The sequence below is a fragment of the Orcinus orca genome, chromosome 1 (genome assembly GCF_937001465.1).
Source record: "Orcinus orca chromosome 1, mOrcOrc1.1, whole genome shotgun sequence".
NCBI lineage: Eukaryota > Metazoa > Chordata > Mammalia > Artiodactyla > Delphinidae > Orcinus > Orcinus orca.
Genome location: NC_064559.1, coordinates 113,119,101 through 113,130,225, shown reverse-complemented (window position 1 = coordinate 113,130,225; position 11,125 = coordinate 113,119,101). Strand labels below are relative to the sequence as shown.

The window sequence follows — 11,125 nt, the reverse complement described above, 5'->3', positions numbered from 1 at the left end:
TGTAAGTATTATGTTCTCTGTTTACTGTAAGCCTTCACCTTTAGGCTTCCAGAAGCCTTGTGCTAGAGCGATTCTGTAGGACTTCTCTGCTTGCCTTTCCCATAGAGATAACCTCTGCTAACCTAGGAGGTTCTGGAATGAAAGGCTACTAGGACTAACACACAGTGTTTAGAACTAAGGCCATATATTTATTTCATGACCCTGCTAACCCCACTAAATGCACACTTCCCTGGGGTGCTGGAAGTAATGAGTTTATTTCCAGAAACAAGGTGGTAATGCAACTAATAAGAATTAAGGCCCAAGTCTTAAGAAATAATACTATTTTTAACAAGCAGCATGAGATAAACATCCCAGCTGGGATTTAAATATATATTTTTAAAATTATAAGCTTTTCTCTGATCCTGGGCAAGGAGCTTTATGACAAGTTGGTGGAGTTGGTAGAAATATAAAGGAAAAGACAGAACACTTGACATAACTCCCTGTAGTTGATAGACTCTAAGAGGCATCCCCCACCTCCTATCATCCACATCCTGTGTAATCCCCTCCCCTGGGATTTGAGCAGGGTCTGTGACTTGCTTCTAAGCAATAGAATATGGCAAAGGTGGTGACGTCGCCATCATGGTTATGTTACATACCATCGTAACTTCCATCTTGCCAGCAAACTCTCCCTGTTGACTCTCTCCCTCGATGGCTTCAATCAAGTCAGCTGACACATGGAGAGGCCCACATAGCAAAGAACTAAGGGCAGACTCTGGTTGACAGAGGTCCTCAGGAATTGAGCCCATCAGTCCAACAACCTGCCAGGACCTCAGTGCTGCCAACAAGCATGTGAGCTCAGAAGAAGATCCCTCCCCAGTCAAGCCCCAGAAGAGACCCCAACCCAACCCTGGATAACACCTTGACTGCAGTCTTTGAGAGACTTTAAAGTGGAGGACCAGCTAAGTCATGCCCAGATTCCTGACTCACAGGTAACGTGTGTGTTGCTTTAAGCCACTAAGTGCGTAGTAATATGTTATATAGCAATAGATAACTATTACAGTCCTCAATGATAAAACGTGGGGACGGTGTCACATTCCAAAGAAAGAAGGAGAAGATGTAGGAAGTTGAAAAGAGCATGGGCTTAGATAACAGACAGCCCTGGGTTTGAGTCCCTGCTGTGCCATTTAGCGCCTGTGTGACCTGGGGTTAATTCCATATCTTCTCCAACCTCAGTTTCCACATCTCTAGTATGAAGATAATATTTTCCACTTCATGGTGCTGTTTGCAGGAGTAAACCAGATATAGTATTTAGTAGATCTAGTAAACCAGATAAATAGTATATGTGGCAGGTAGGAAATGTTTAATAAATGCTATCCATCGCCATGGACCTCACCTATGGGAATAGTTGCGCCTTTCACTCAGGAGCCCTTTAGCATGATCCAGCGAGCCAGGTTGATTTTGCTAGCTTTTTTGTTCTCTGCAGTCAGGACTTTATGTTTCAGGGAGACTGAGTGACCTTCCATTCAGTCCTGAAAAGGTTTTACCCTCATGAGTATTGTATATAAATATTCTCTTCTCTGTATGTGACTTGACTATCTAATTCCTTTTTGTCTGAAGCAAACTAGGAGCATGTGGGAGTGAGGAGGTATTAAGAATCCTTTTTCAAATAAGGAACCAGATGACATCCCCTCAGTGACACGAATACCTGACCTGAGCCTTAGTACATGAGGCAGCTGTGCATGAGGGAGAGACTTCATTAGCTGGCTGACAGCACGGGGCTGTCAGTCACAAATTTCCAGCAACATTTTGCTTTCTACGTTGGCATTAACGTATTAGAAAATGTGAAATGTTTATCCTCCACTTAAATGGCATGAGTAAATGCAATAGTAAAACACTTCAGTCTGTAACGTAAAAGTTGCTTAGACTCTGACTATACTTATCACTTAAAAAGAAACTATAATTTTGTTTGCGTGCCCTGCCTTTGCGATTCAAAATCAGCGGAGCTTTATATTTTAAAATAGTCAATTTTGGAAACCCAGATCTGTTCTGCAATCGTGTGTTGGATGTCTGCACGACGGGAGGGCTATGTTGACCCTTTCTCAAGGAGAACCAACCTTCCCTTCATTGAGAATTATACGAAGATACTACTTTCCATCCTCCTCTCCCCTACCCCCAAACTTGCCTTTCCATTTTTTACAACAACAAAACTAAAACATATTCTTGTCATCACTCTGTGTATAGACTGATTGATTGATCCAAAGAACTGGGTTCAAATCTTGGCTCTGCCGCTTAGTAGTTTTGTGCTCTTGGACAAATCATTTCATCTCTCAAGTTCTTGGTTTCCTCATCTTTATAGTAAAGCGAAGAGAATAATAACAAATAACAATATCAAAGGGTGGATACAAAGATGCAGTGAGATAAGATATGTGAAAAGGCCAAACTCATTAATTTTTTTCTCCACATAGGTATTAAGGTACAGAATCAGTTTCAGGGAGAAAATTTTAATGCTTCTCTTTTTCTGTATGTGCTAAATTTTCCTCATGTCTGAGCAATGAGCTCTCTAGTACAATGTTTAGAGATGTCTACTCTGTCCTAAGGCACACTGTAAGTCAAAAGACTTGTTTATGATTCCTTTTAATGGAAATAACTACACCTAATTTTTAATTGAGCACTTGCTCTTGGCAAGTGCTTCACATGTATTAATTCACTCAATCCACAGGAACGCCATGAAGAAACTGAAGCCCAGAGAGGTTAAGTAACTTGCTGAGGGCTGTGCAGTTTGATGGAGTTAGGAATCAAGCCCAGTTATCTGAACTTGGAGTCCACATCACAGTGCTCACTCAGCACTGCCATGTACCTTGTGCAAGTGTTTATTTCTTGGGTACAAATCCTCTAAGCCAGCAGAACCAAGGAAACAGGGAGCACAAAGTTTTGTAAGTGGGTGATTAGGTGCAGCTGGGGACAGTGGTACCGATACGTGTTTGCCTTGCTTCTCAGAGACCTGATTTCTGACTTTAGGGGAAAGACCCCCATGTATTAGTCCTTGGTTGGCACATAGAGCAAGAAAGGATTTGCGGTAAACCTAATGCTGAGTTCTTTGATCTTGCAGCCTAACTGAAACCTTCAGGGGTGAGTGGGTTCTTAGTAGAAAGTGATAACCATAACTCGCACTTATAAATATATTCCTATGAGAAATACATTACCAATTATAAAAGAAACCATTTAAATGGCATTGCTGCTGAATAGTTTTACCTCCACCAGCTTCTGAAAAATTACATAAACCATTTGAGCAGCATTATAAATAAGCAGCTTTATACAGTTTTATTTTCTTATTTTCCTTTAGAATCACTGTGATCCATGAGCCTTCCAAAGCCTATCCCAGCCAAAGCATCAGTAATAAATCATAAATATTTATAGCATTTAATCATGAGGCAGCCAAAGAACTAAAGTGTTATATTATTCAGCAACTCATTAAGCACTCAGCATGCTTATAATCCAGTGGTGGCTCTGCGAGTGGTTTATTCTGTCACCAGTTGTCTTCCTTCTCTTCTATAGAAAAAAAAGTCATTAATGCTCACATACGCATAAGTTGTAGCAGGTGTGGACCAAAGTCAATTAGACAGTACCATCCCTGATGTCCTAGAAATGTATAATTTAACAGAACAACAAAATGTATCCTCTTGCCATGCCATTACAGAGGAAAGAAGGGAAAGACAGGAGGAGGGGTTGGGGGTGGAAGGGAGGAATATAAACAATTACCAAACACTCCTGTGAGCTAGGCAATAATAGTTGGAACATCACATTTACATTATTAATGACTATTTCATTTGCATTCCTGTATTCCCTTTGTTTTGTTATTTCTGAAGGGAAAACATCAGACATGTTATTCAGTACACAGGAAGAACTAACAATAAGATCCATTCAAATGTGGAGAGGGAGCTCCTTAGGAGATAGGAGTCTCATCTTGAGCGCAATGTTCCAGCAGAGGTGGGATGCCTCTTTGTCAGGGGTTTTGAAGAGGAGATTTCCTATCAGAAAAAAATGACCAGCATCACTTTTTTTGTTTTTTTTTTTCTTTTTTGTGGTACGCGGGCCTCTCACTGTTGTGGCCTCTCCCGTTGCAGAGCACAGGCTCCGGACACGCAGGCTCAGCGGCCATGGCTCACGCGCCTAGCTGCTCTGCAGCATGTGAGATCTTCCCGGACCGGGGCACGAACCCATGTTCCCTGCTTCGGCAGGCGGACTCTCAACCACTGCGCCACCAGGGAAGCCCCAGCATCACTTCTTTAACAAAGATGCAAACCTCCCTTCCTTCTCTACAATTGAGGTTTAGGCTAGAATGCCCACTTTTCCAGACTCAGTTGAAGATAGGAGTAGCCACATGATCCAGTTCTGGACAATGAGATGTTTGTAGAAGTCTCTGGGATGGGGGATGGGGTGGGAGAGGCTTTTGAGAAAAGGTTTTGAAAGAGATGGACTCTTTGGACCCCTCGTACACTGCTGGTGGGAGTGTGAAATGGTGTGACTGTGAAATGGTGTGACCATTTTGGAAAACAGTTTGGCAGCTCCTCAGAGAGCTAAATCATTGAGTTATCATACGTTCACATAAAAACTTGTATGCAAGTATTCAGCGTAACAGTCCTTGTTAGCCCTGTTAGCTCCTTTTTAGTGTTTGCTGAAGATGGTGGTATATAGACTGGGTTAGCAAGGGTTGGTGAGGTTTATGGGGGTTTGTCCATCATAGAACAGGCTCCTGTAGAGGGGTGTGAAGCACCGCCAAGTGCTTTGAGTTTTAAGCTGTTGCTAGTAGTGCTCTGACGAATAGTCTAGTTGCTGTGATTATTTGGGTTTAGGGCTAAGCATAGTGGGGTACCTAATCCCAGTTTGGGTCTTAGCTGTTGTGTGATCAGGATATGTTAAAGTCACTTTCACAGTTTATTTTTACTGTAATTATGGCTTTTTACAGCTTAATTAAGGTTTAACTTTATCTTGGATAATTCTTTAACACGCTTGACGCCATAATTCTATTAATTCGGGTCAATCTATGGCTGCTGGTGGCTGGCACGAAATTTACCCACCCTGATTAATATGGCTTAGTCAAACTTTCATTTATGGCTTAATTCTCATCACTGCTGTGTCCCATGGGGACGTGGTTGAGCAAGGTGCTGTGAGCTGCAGGTGTGGAGTGCTTGCTACCTGCTCCTTTTAATCTCAGTGATTTAGAGTGCAGATACTTGCATGTGTAATTCTGTTAAAAACTAATAGAAAGTCTGGGACCAAACCTTTAGGTTCATGGGGCCAGTGAGCCCATCTAGACATTTTAAGAAGTGTTCAAGCTACATTAACTTGCTATATATAGGTGGTGTTTTTATGGTTGCGTTGTGTGGTTTATGTCAGATTTAGTATTAAATTTTTGATAAAATGGCTGGTGAATCTAGGGGGATGTCTGTCTGTATGGGCGGTGAATATCTAAGTAGCTCATTGGTATGATGGGAGTGTTAAGGTTAATTTATTCTGATAGGTAAATATTTTAAACCGGGGGGGAGAGTGGAGTGCTATGTCCTGCGACCACTGACTGAATTGCACAATGCAGGTTGCTCGCGCCAGTAAATAATTCCAATCAAGTCCAGCTACAAATTGCTTGACTGTGTTACGACCTTTTAAGGTCATAGCTGAGTCCAAGCATCCCCCCCCAAAATTAAAAAATACCAAATGCATGAAACCACAGTTATGTGTGACCATTGGCTAATTAGTCATCAGTCCATCAAGATGTCTTATTTAAGGGGAAAAGAGTGGGCAATTTTAGGTGAGATGGCCCTGAGGTAAGAGCCAGATTGTCTAATAAAGTCCATTGATAGAAACCCCCAAGGTATGGGCCCGGAGCGAGGAGGGGGACACCTGCCGAGCAGGCTGATGGTTTCACGCGGCCTGGTGACCAAGCTTGTGGTGTAATGTGCGGGATTATAAGTACCTTGGCTCAGGATTGATTTAACCTAACGTACTATGTACAACCAAGAAATTGTATGTATTATGCAATATCAATGGTTTAGCGTACATGCTTATTAGACATGTGGTAAATAATGTAATGCACGATTATACATACAGTGTATATATGTACGTATGGAACGCATGTACTTATTGATGTGGTAGTGCAAACATGCACGATGTACATAACATGTATGTGATAAACTGGGTTGCTTTAGTACTGACGTAGTACTATAATTTTATGAATGTCTTATAACTTATTTCAGAGAATAGTTTATATAGAATTTCAGCTTTGGGTGCTGGTGGTGAAGTTTAGGGCTTCTTTCTTGAGTCTTAGGGAGGTGTGTCGTTCTCCTTTTCTGGTTTACAAGACCAGGATATTGTGTTATACTACAAAGACTCTTCATTTTAGAAATTTGTTTTTGATGATACTAGTTACTGGTATTAGCACTAGGATTAAAAGAAAATATAAAACAGATGCAAGTTGTCTGATAATGATGTATGGGTGTTCTACGGGTTGTCCTCCAATTCATGTTAGTGTTAGTAACTCTTCTACTAACATTCAAAATAGGAGTTGGCTGAAAGGTTGGAATATCATGCTTCGCTGTTTGGATGTGTGGAGTATTGGAATAAATGCCAAGATTGAGAGTAATAGGGTAAGACTTCTCCTAGTTTGTTGGGGATTGATCGTAGGATTGCATAGGCAAATAGAAGGTATCATTCTGGCTTGATATGGGGCGGTGTATTGAGTGGGTTTGCTGGGGCGTAGTTGTCGCGGTCTCCTAGCAGGTCGGGTGAGAATAGGGCTAGTATTAGTGAGGCTAGAATTAGTAGTAGGGTGCCTAGGATATCTTTGATTTTGTAATAGGGATGGAACGGGATTTTGTCTGTGTTGGATGGGATTCCTGTGGGGTTGTTGGATCCTGTTTCATGAAGGAATAGTAGGTGGATGGCTGCTAGCGCTGTAATGATGAAAGGGAGAATGAAGTGGAAGGCAAAGAATTGCTTTATCTACAGAAGAGCCTCCTCAAATTCATTCGACAAGGGTGGTGCCGATATATGGGATTGCTGAGAGTAGGTTTGTGATGACTGTTGTGCCTCAGAATGACATTTGTCCTCAAGGTAGTATATAACCTATGAATGCGGTAGCTATAACTGTAAGTAGTAGGATGATTCCAATGTTTCATGTTTCTTGAAAGGTGTAGGACCCATACTACAGGCCACATCCTACGTGAATGTAGAGGCAGATAAAGAATATGGAAGCTCTGTTTGCATGTATATATGAAATAATTCATCCATAGTTGATGTCTCGACAGATGTGTGTTACTGATGAGAAGGCAGTTGTTGTGTCTGGTGTGTAGTGTATCACTGGGAATAGGCCTGTTAGGATTTGTAGGATCAGGCAGATGCCTAGTAAAGAGCCAAAGTTTCATCATGACGAGATGTTTGACGGGGTTGGGAGGTCAGTGAATGTGTTGTTGATGATCTTCATCAGCGGGTGGTTTTTTTTGGATGTTGGTCATTGGTGTTCTTATAGTTGAACGACAACGATGATTTTTCATGTCATTGGTCATGGTTGGAGTCCATGTGAGAATAATGATGACATACATTGTATTTATTTTAAGTATTATTTTTGTGATTAGGTTTGTGGGAGTTTCTTCAAAACCTTCACCTATTTATGGGGTTTAGGGTTGATTGTGAGCGGTGGTGTTGGATGTGGGATTGTGTTGAATTTTGGTGGTTCATTTTTAGGTCTGATAGTGTTTTTGATTTGTTTAGGGGGAATGTTAGTCGTGTTTGGTTATACAATGGCTATAGCTATAGCAGTATCCTGAGGTTTGGGTTTCTAATAAGGTTGTTTTGGGGGTGTTTCTTTTAGGGTTAATAGTAGAGTTTTAAATGGTATTTTATATTTTGAAGGATGAGGAGGTGGAAATTGTGTTTAAGTTCAAGGGGTTGGGGGATTGGGTTATTTATGATACCGGTGATTCTGTTTTTTTTTTTTTAGTGAGGAGGCTATAGGGATTGCAGCCTTATATAGTTATGGTACTTGGTTAGTGATTGTTACTGGTTGGTCATTGTTTATTGGTGTTGTGGTTATCATAGAGATTACTCGGGGTAATTAAATAAAAGTATGCTAAGGGTGAGGGTGATGAGAAACGATAGGAAGTATAGTTTAATAAGACCTTTTTGGTTTGAGATTAGCGTGGAGGATCTTAGTTGAATGAGGGATGTGGTTTTTGGTAAGATAGTTTCTAATCAGATTAAGTCTAGGAGAGAGGATGCTAATTTTTGGCTCGTTAATAGGTTTAGATAAGGGGGTAGGTGGTGTATAATGGTGGGGCAATGTCCTAGGAGAGTAGAGAATTTAAAGGAGCTTGAGGAGTAGGTATATTTTGTGTGTTGGGGTTAATTTCGAGTGCTAGCACGAAGCCCAGAGTTGTTACTATAAGGGCAGTTAGTTTTAAGTGCAGAGGTATGGTTATTAGGGGGATAGTTGTTGGGAGAATGCTGTTGGAGATGATGAATCCAGCAAAGATACTTCCGATTAGTAGGCGTTTGATACAGCTAATTAGGAGGGGGTTGTTTTCACTGATAGGAGCTGAGGGGGAGGAGTGGGGTTGTCCCAGTAGTGCGAAGAAGATAATGAGAGTGCTGTAGATGGCTGTGAGGGAGGTGACAGAGTTATTAATAGGGCTCAGGCGTTGGTATAAGACGTGTTGGCGGTTTCAATGATTAGGTCTTTAGAATAAAAGCCGGTGAGGAAAGCACTCCTGTCAGTGCTAGGCACCCAGTGATAATGGCGGTTGCGGTAAAGGGTAAGGTCTTGAATAGGCCTCCTATTTTTTGAATATCTTGTTTGTTGTTTAAGTTGTCGATAATAGATCTGGAGCACATGAATAGTATGGCTTTAAAGAAAGCATGTGAGCAAATGTGTAAGAATGCTAGATAGGGCTGGTTGATGCCGATAGTTACAATCATTAGACCTAATTGGCTTGAGGTAGAGAAAGCAATAATTTTTTTAATATCATTTTGGGTGAGAGCACGTATAGCTGTGAATAGAGTGGTAAGGGCTCCCAGGCATAACGTTATTTTTTGAATAAGTTTATTGTTTTCTGTTAGAGGGTAAAATCGGGTAAGTAGGAAGATCCCTGCTATGACTATTGTGCTTGAGTGGAGTAGGGCTGTTACGGGGGTGGGACCTTCTATTGCTGAGGGGAGTCAGGGGTGAAGTCCAAATTGAGCTGATTTTCCGGCTACGGCTAATACAAGTCCTGTAAGGGGGAGGTTTAAAGAGTTTAGGTCGAGTATAAAAAGTTGTTGTAGGGCTTCCCTGGTGGCGCAGTGGTTGAGAGTCCGCCTGCCGATGCAGGGGACACGGGTTCGTGCCCCGGTCCGGGAAGATCCCACATGCCGCGGAGCGGCTGGGCCCGTGAGCCATGGCCGCTGAGCCTGCGCGTCCGGAGCCTGGGCTCCGCAACGGGAGAGGCCACAGCAGTGAGAGGCCCGCGTACCGCAAAAAACAAAAAACAAACAAACAAACAAACAAAAAAAGTTGTTGTAGGTCTCATGCGTTTGAGTTGGATAGAAATCATGCTATTGATAGAATGAATCTGATATCCCTGATGCGGTTATATAAGATTGCTTGGAGGGCAGCTGTGTTTGTGTCTGTTCGTCCATGTCATCACCCGATGAGTAAGAAAGATATGATTCCGACCCCCTCCCACCCAATGAAAAGCTGGAAGAGACTCTTAGCAGTAACAAGGATTAGTATGATAATGATGAAGAGGAGTAGGTATTTGAAGAACTGATTAATGTAAGGTCTAAATGTATGTATCATATTGAGAATTCTATGATAGACCACGTAATAAACAATGCTACTGGTACAAATATTATTGAGAAGTAATTTATTTTGAAGCTGAGCGTTAATTTAAGGGTTTGGATGGTGATCCAGTATCAGTTTGAAATGATTATTTCTTGGCCTGTGTGAAGGAATATTATCATTGGGATTAGGCTGGTAATAAAAGTACATGAAAGAGTACTTTTTACATATGATGGGTATTTATCACTTTTGTAGAAGTTTGTGTTAGTTATTATAATCGGGATAATTAGTATTAGTAATGTGACTAAGGCAAAGGAAGAGAACAGGTTTATTACTTTTATTTGGAGTTGCACCAATTTTTTGGTTCCTAAGACTAATGGATAACTACTATCCTTTAAAAGTCTGAAAAAGCCATACTACTAGGCATGGGGGCATGAATTAGCAGTTCTTGTAATACTTTCTCAGTCAATAAGAAGTTTTAGTCTTCTGTTGCTAGATTCACCATCTAGTGTTTTTTTTAAACTATATTTACAGTATAGGGGGCCCAGGATGATTTTAGGATTTAGTGACAGGAGTAGGAGTGGTAGGATGTGGAGGGCTATAAGGACATTTTGTCGTGTGAAGGAGGGCATAATATTATTGATGTGGTGCGTACATTTACCACGTTGTGTTGTGATTAGTATGTACCTAGAGTATAGGGCTGTAATTACAATGTTAGTTCCTATTAAGATGGTAGTGAGGTTTGATCCTGAGAAAGTCGATATGACTATGAACAGCTCTCCGATTAGATTGATAGTAGGGGGCAGGGCCAGGTTTGTCAGGCTTGCTAGCAGTCATCAAGTGGCTATCAGTGGGAGGAGAATGTGTAGGCCTCGGGCTAGGATTATAGTTCGACTGTGGATTCATTCATAGTTTGAGTTTGCTAGGCAGAATAATACAGATGATGTGAGGCCGTGGGCGATTATTAGGGCGGTAGCCCCTATGTAGCTTCAGGGCGTTTGAAAGAGGATAGCTGCAATAACGAGCGCTGTGTGGCTGACTGAAGAGTAGGCAATGAGTGATTTTAGGTCTGTTTGACGTAGACACATAGAACTGGTTATGATTATTCCTCATAGAGAGAGCATGAGGAAAGGGTGCGCTCTGAATTCTGTTAGGGTGTTGAGTATTGACGTGATTCGTAGCATGCTGTAGTCCCCGAGTTTTAGTAATACGGCTGCGAGGACTGTAGAACCTGCAATGCGAGCCTTTACGTGTGCTTTGGGTAGTCAGAGGTGGAGGCCGTAGAGGGGTATTTTTACTACAAAGGCTATCGTGCAGGCCAGTCATACAAAGACTTTG

The 11,125-nt window shown here is 41.6% G+C and overlaps 2 pseudogenes; both read right to left on the bottom strand.

Annotated features, from left to right (window-relative positions):
• Positions 1–6,367: 6,367 nt before the first annotated feature.
• Positions 6,368–7,468, bottom strand: LOC117202898 (cytochrome b-like; annotated as a pseudogene).
• Positions 7,469–7,969: 501 nt separating this feature from the next.
• Positions 7,970–10,214, bottom strand: LOC117203201 (NADH-ubiquinone oxidoreductase chain 5-like; annotated as a pseudogene).
• Positions 10,215–11,125: the final 911 nt, after the last annotated feature.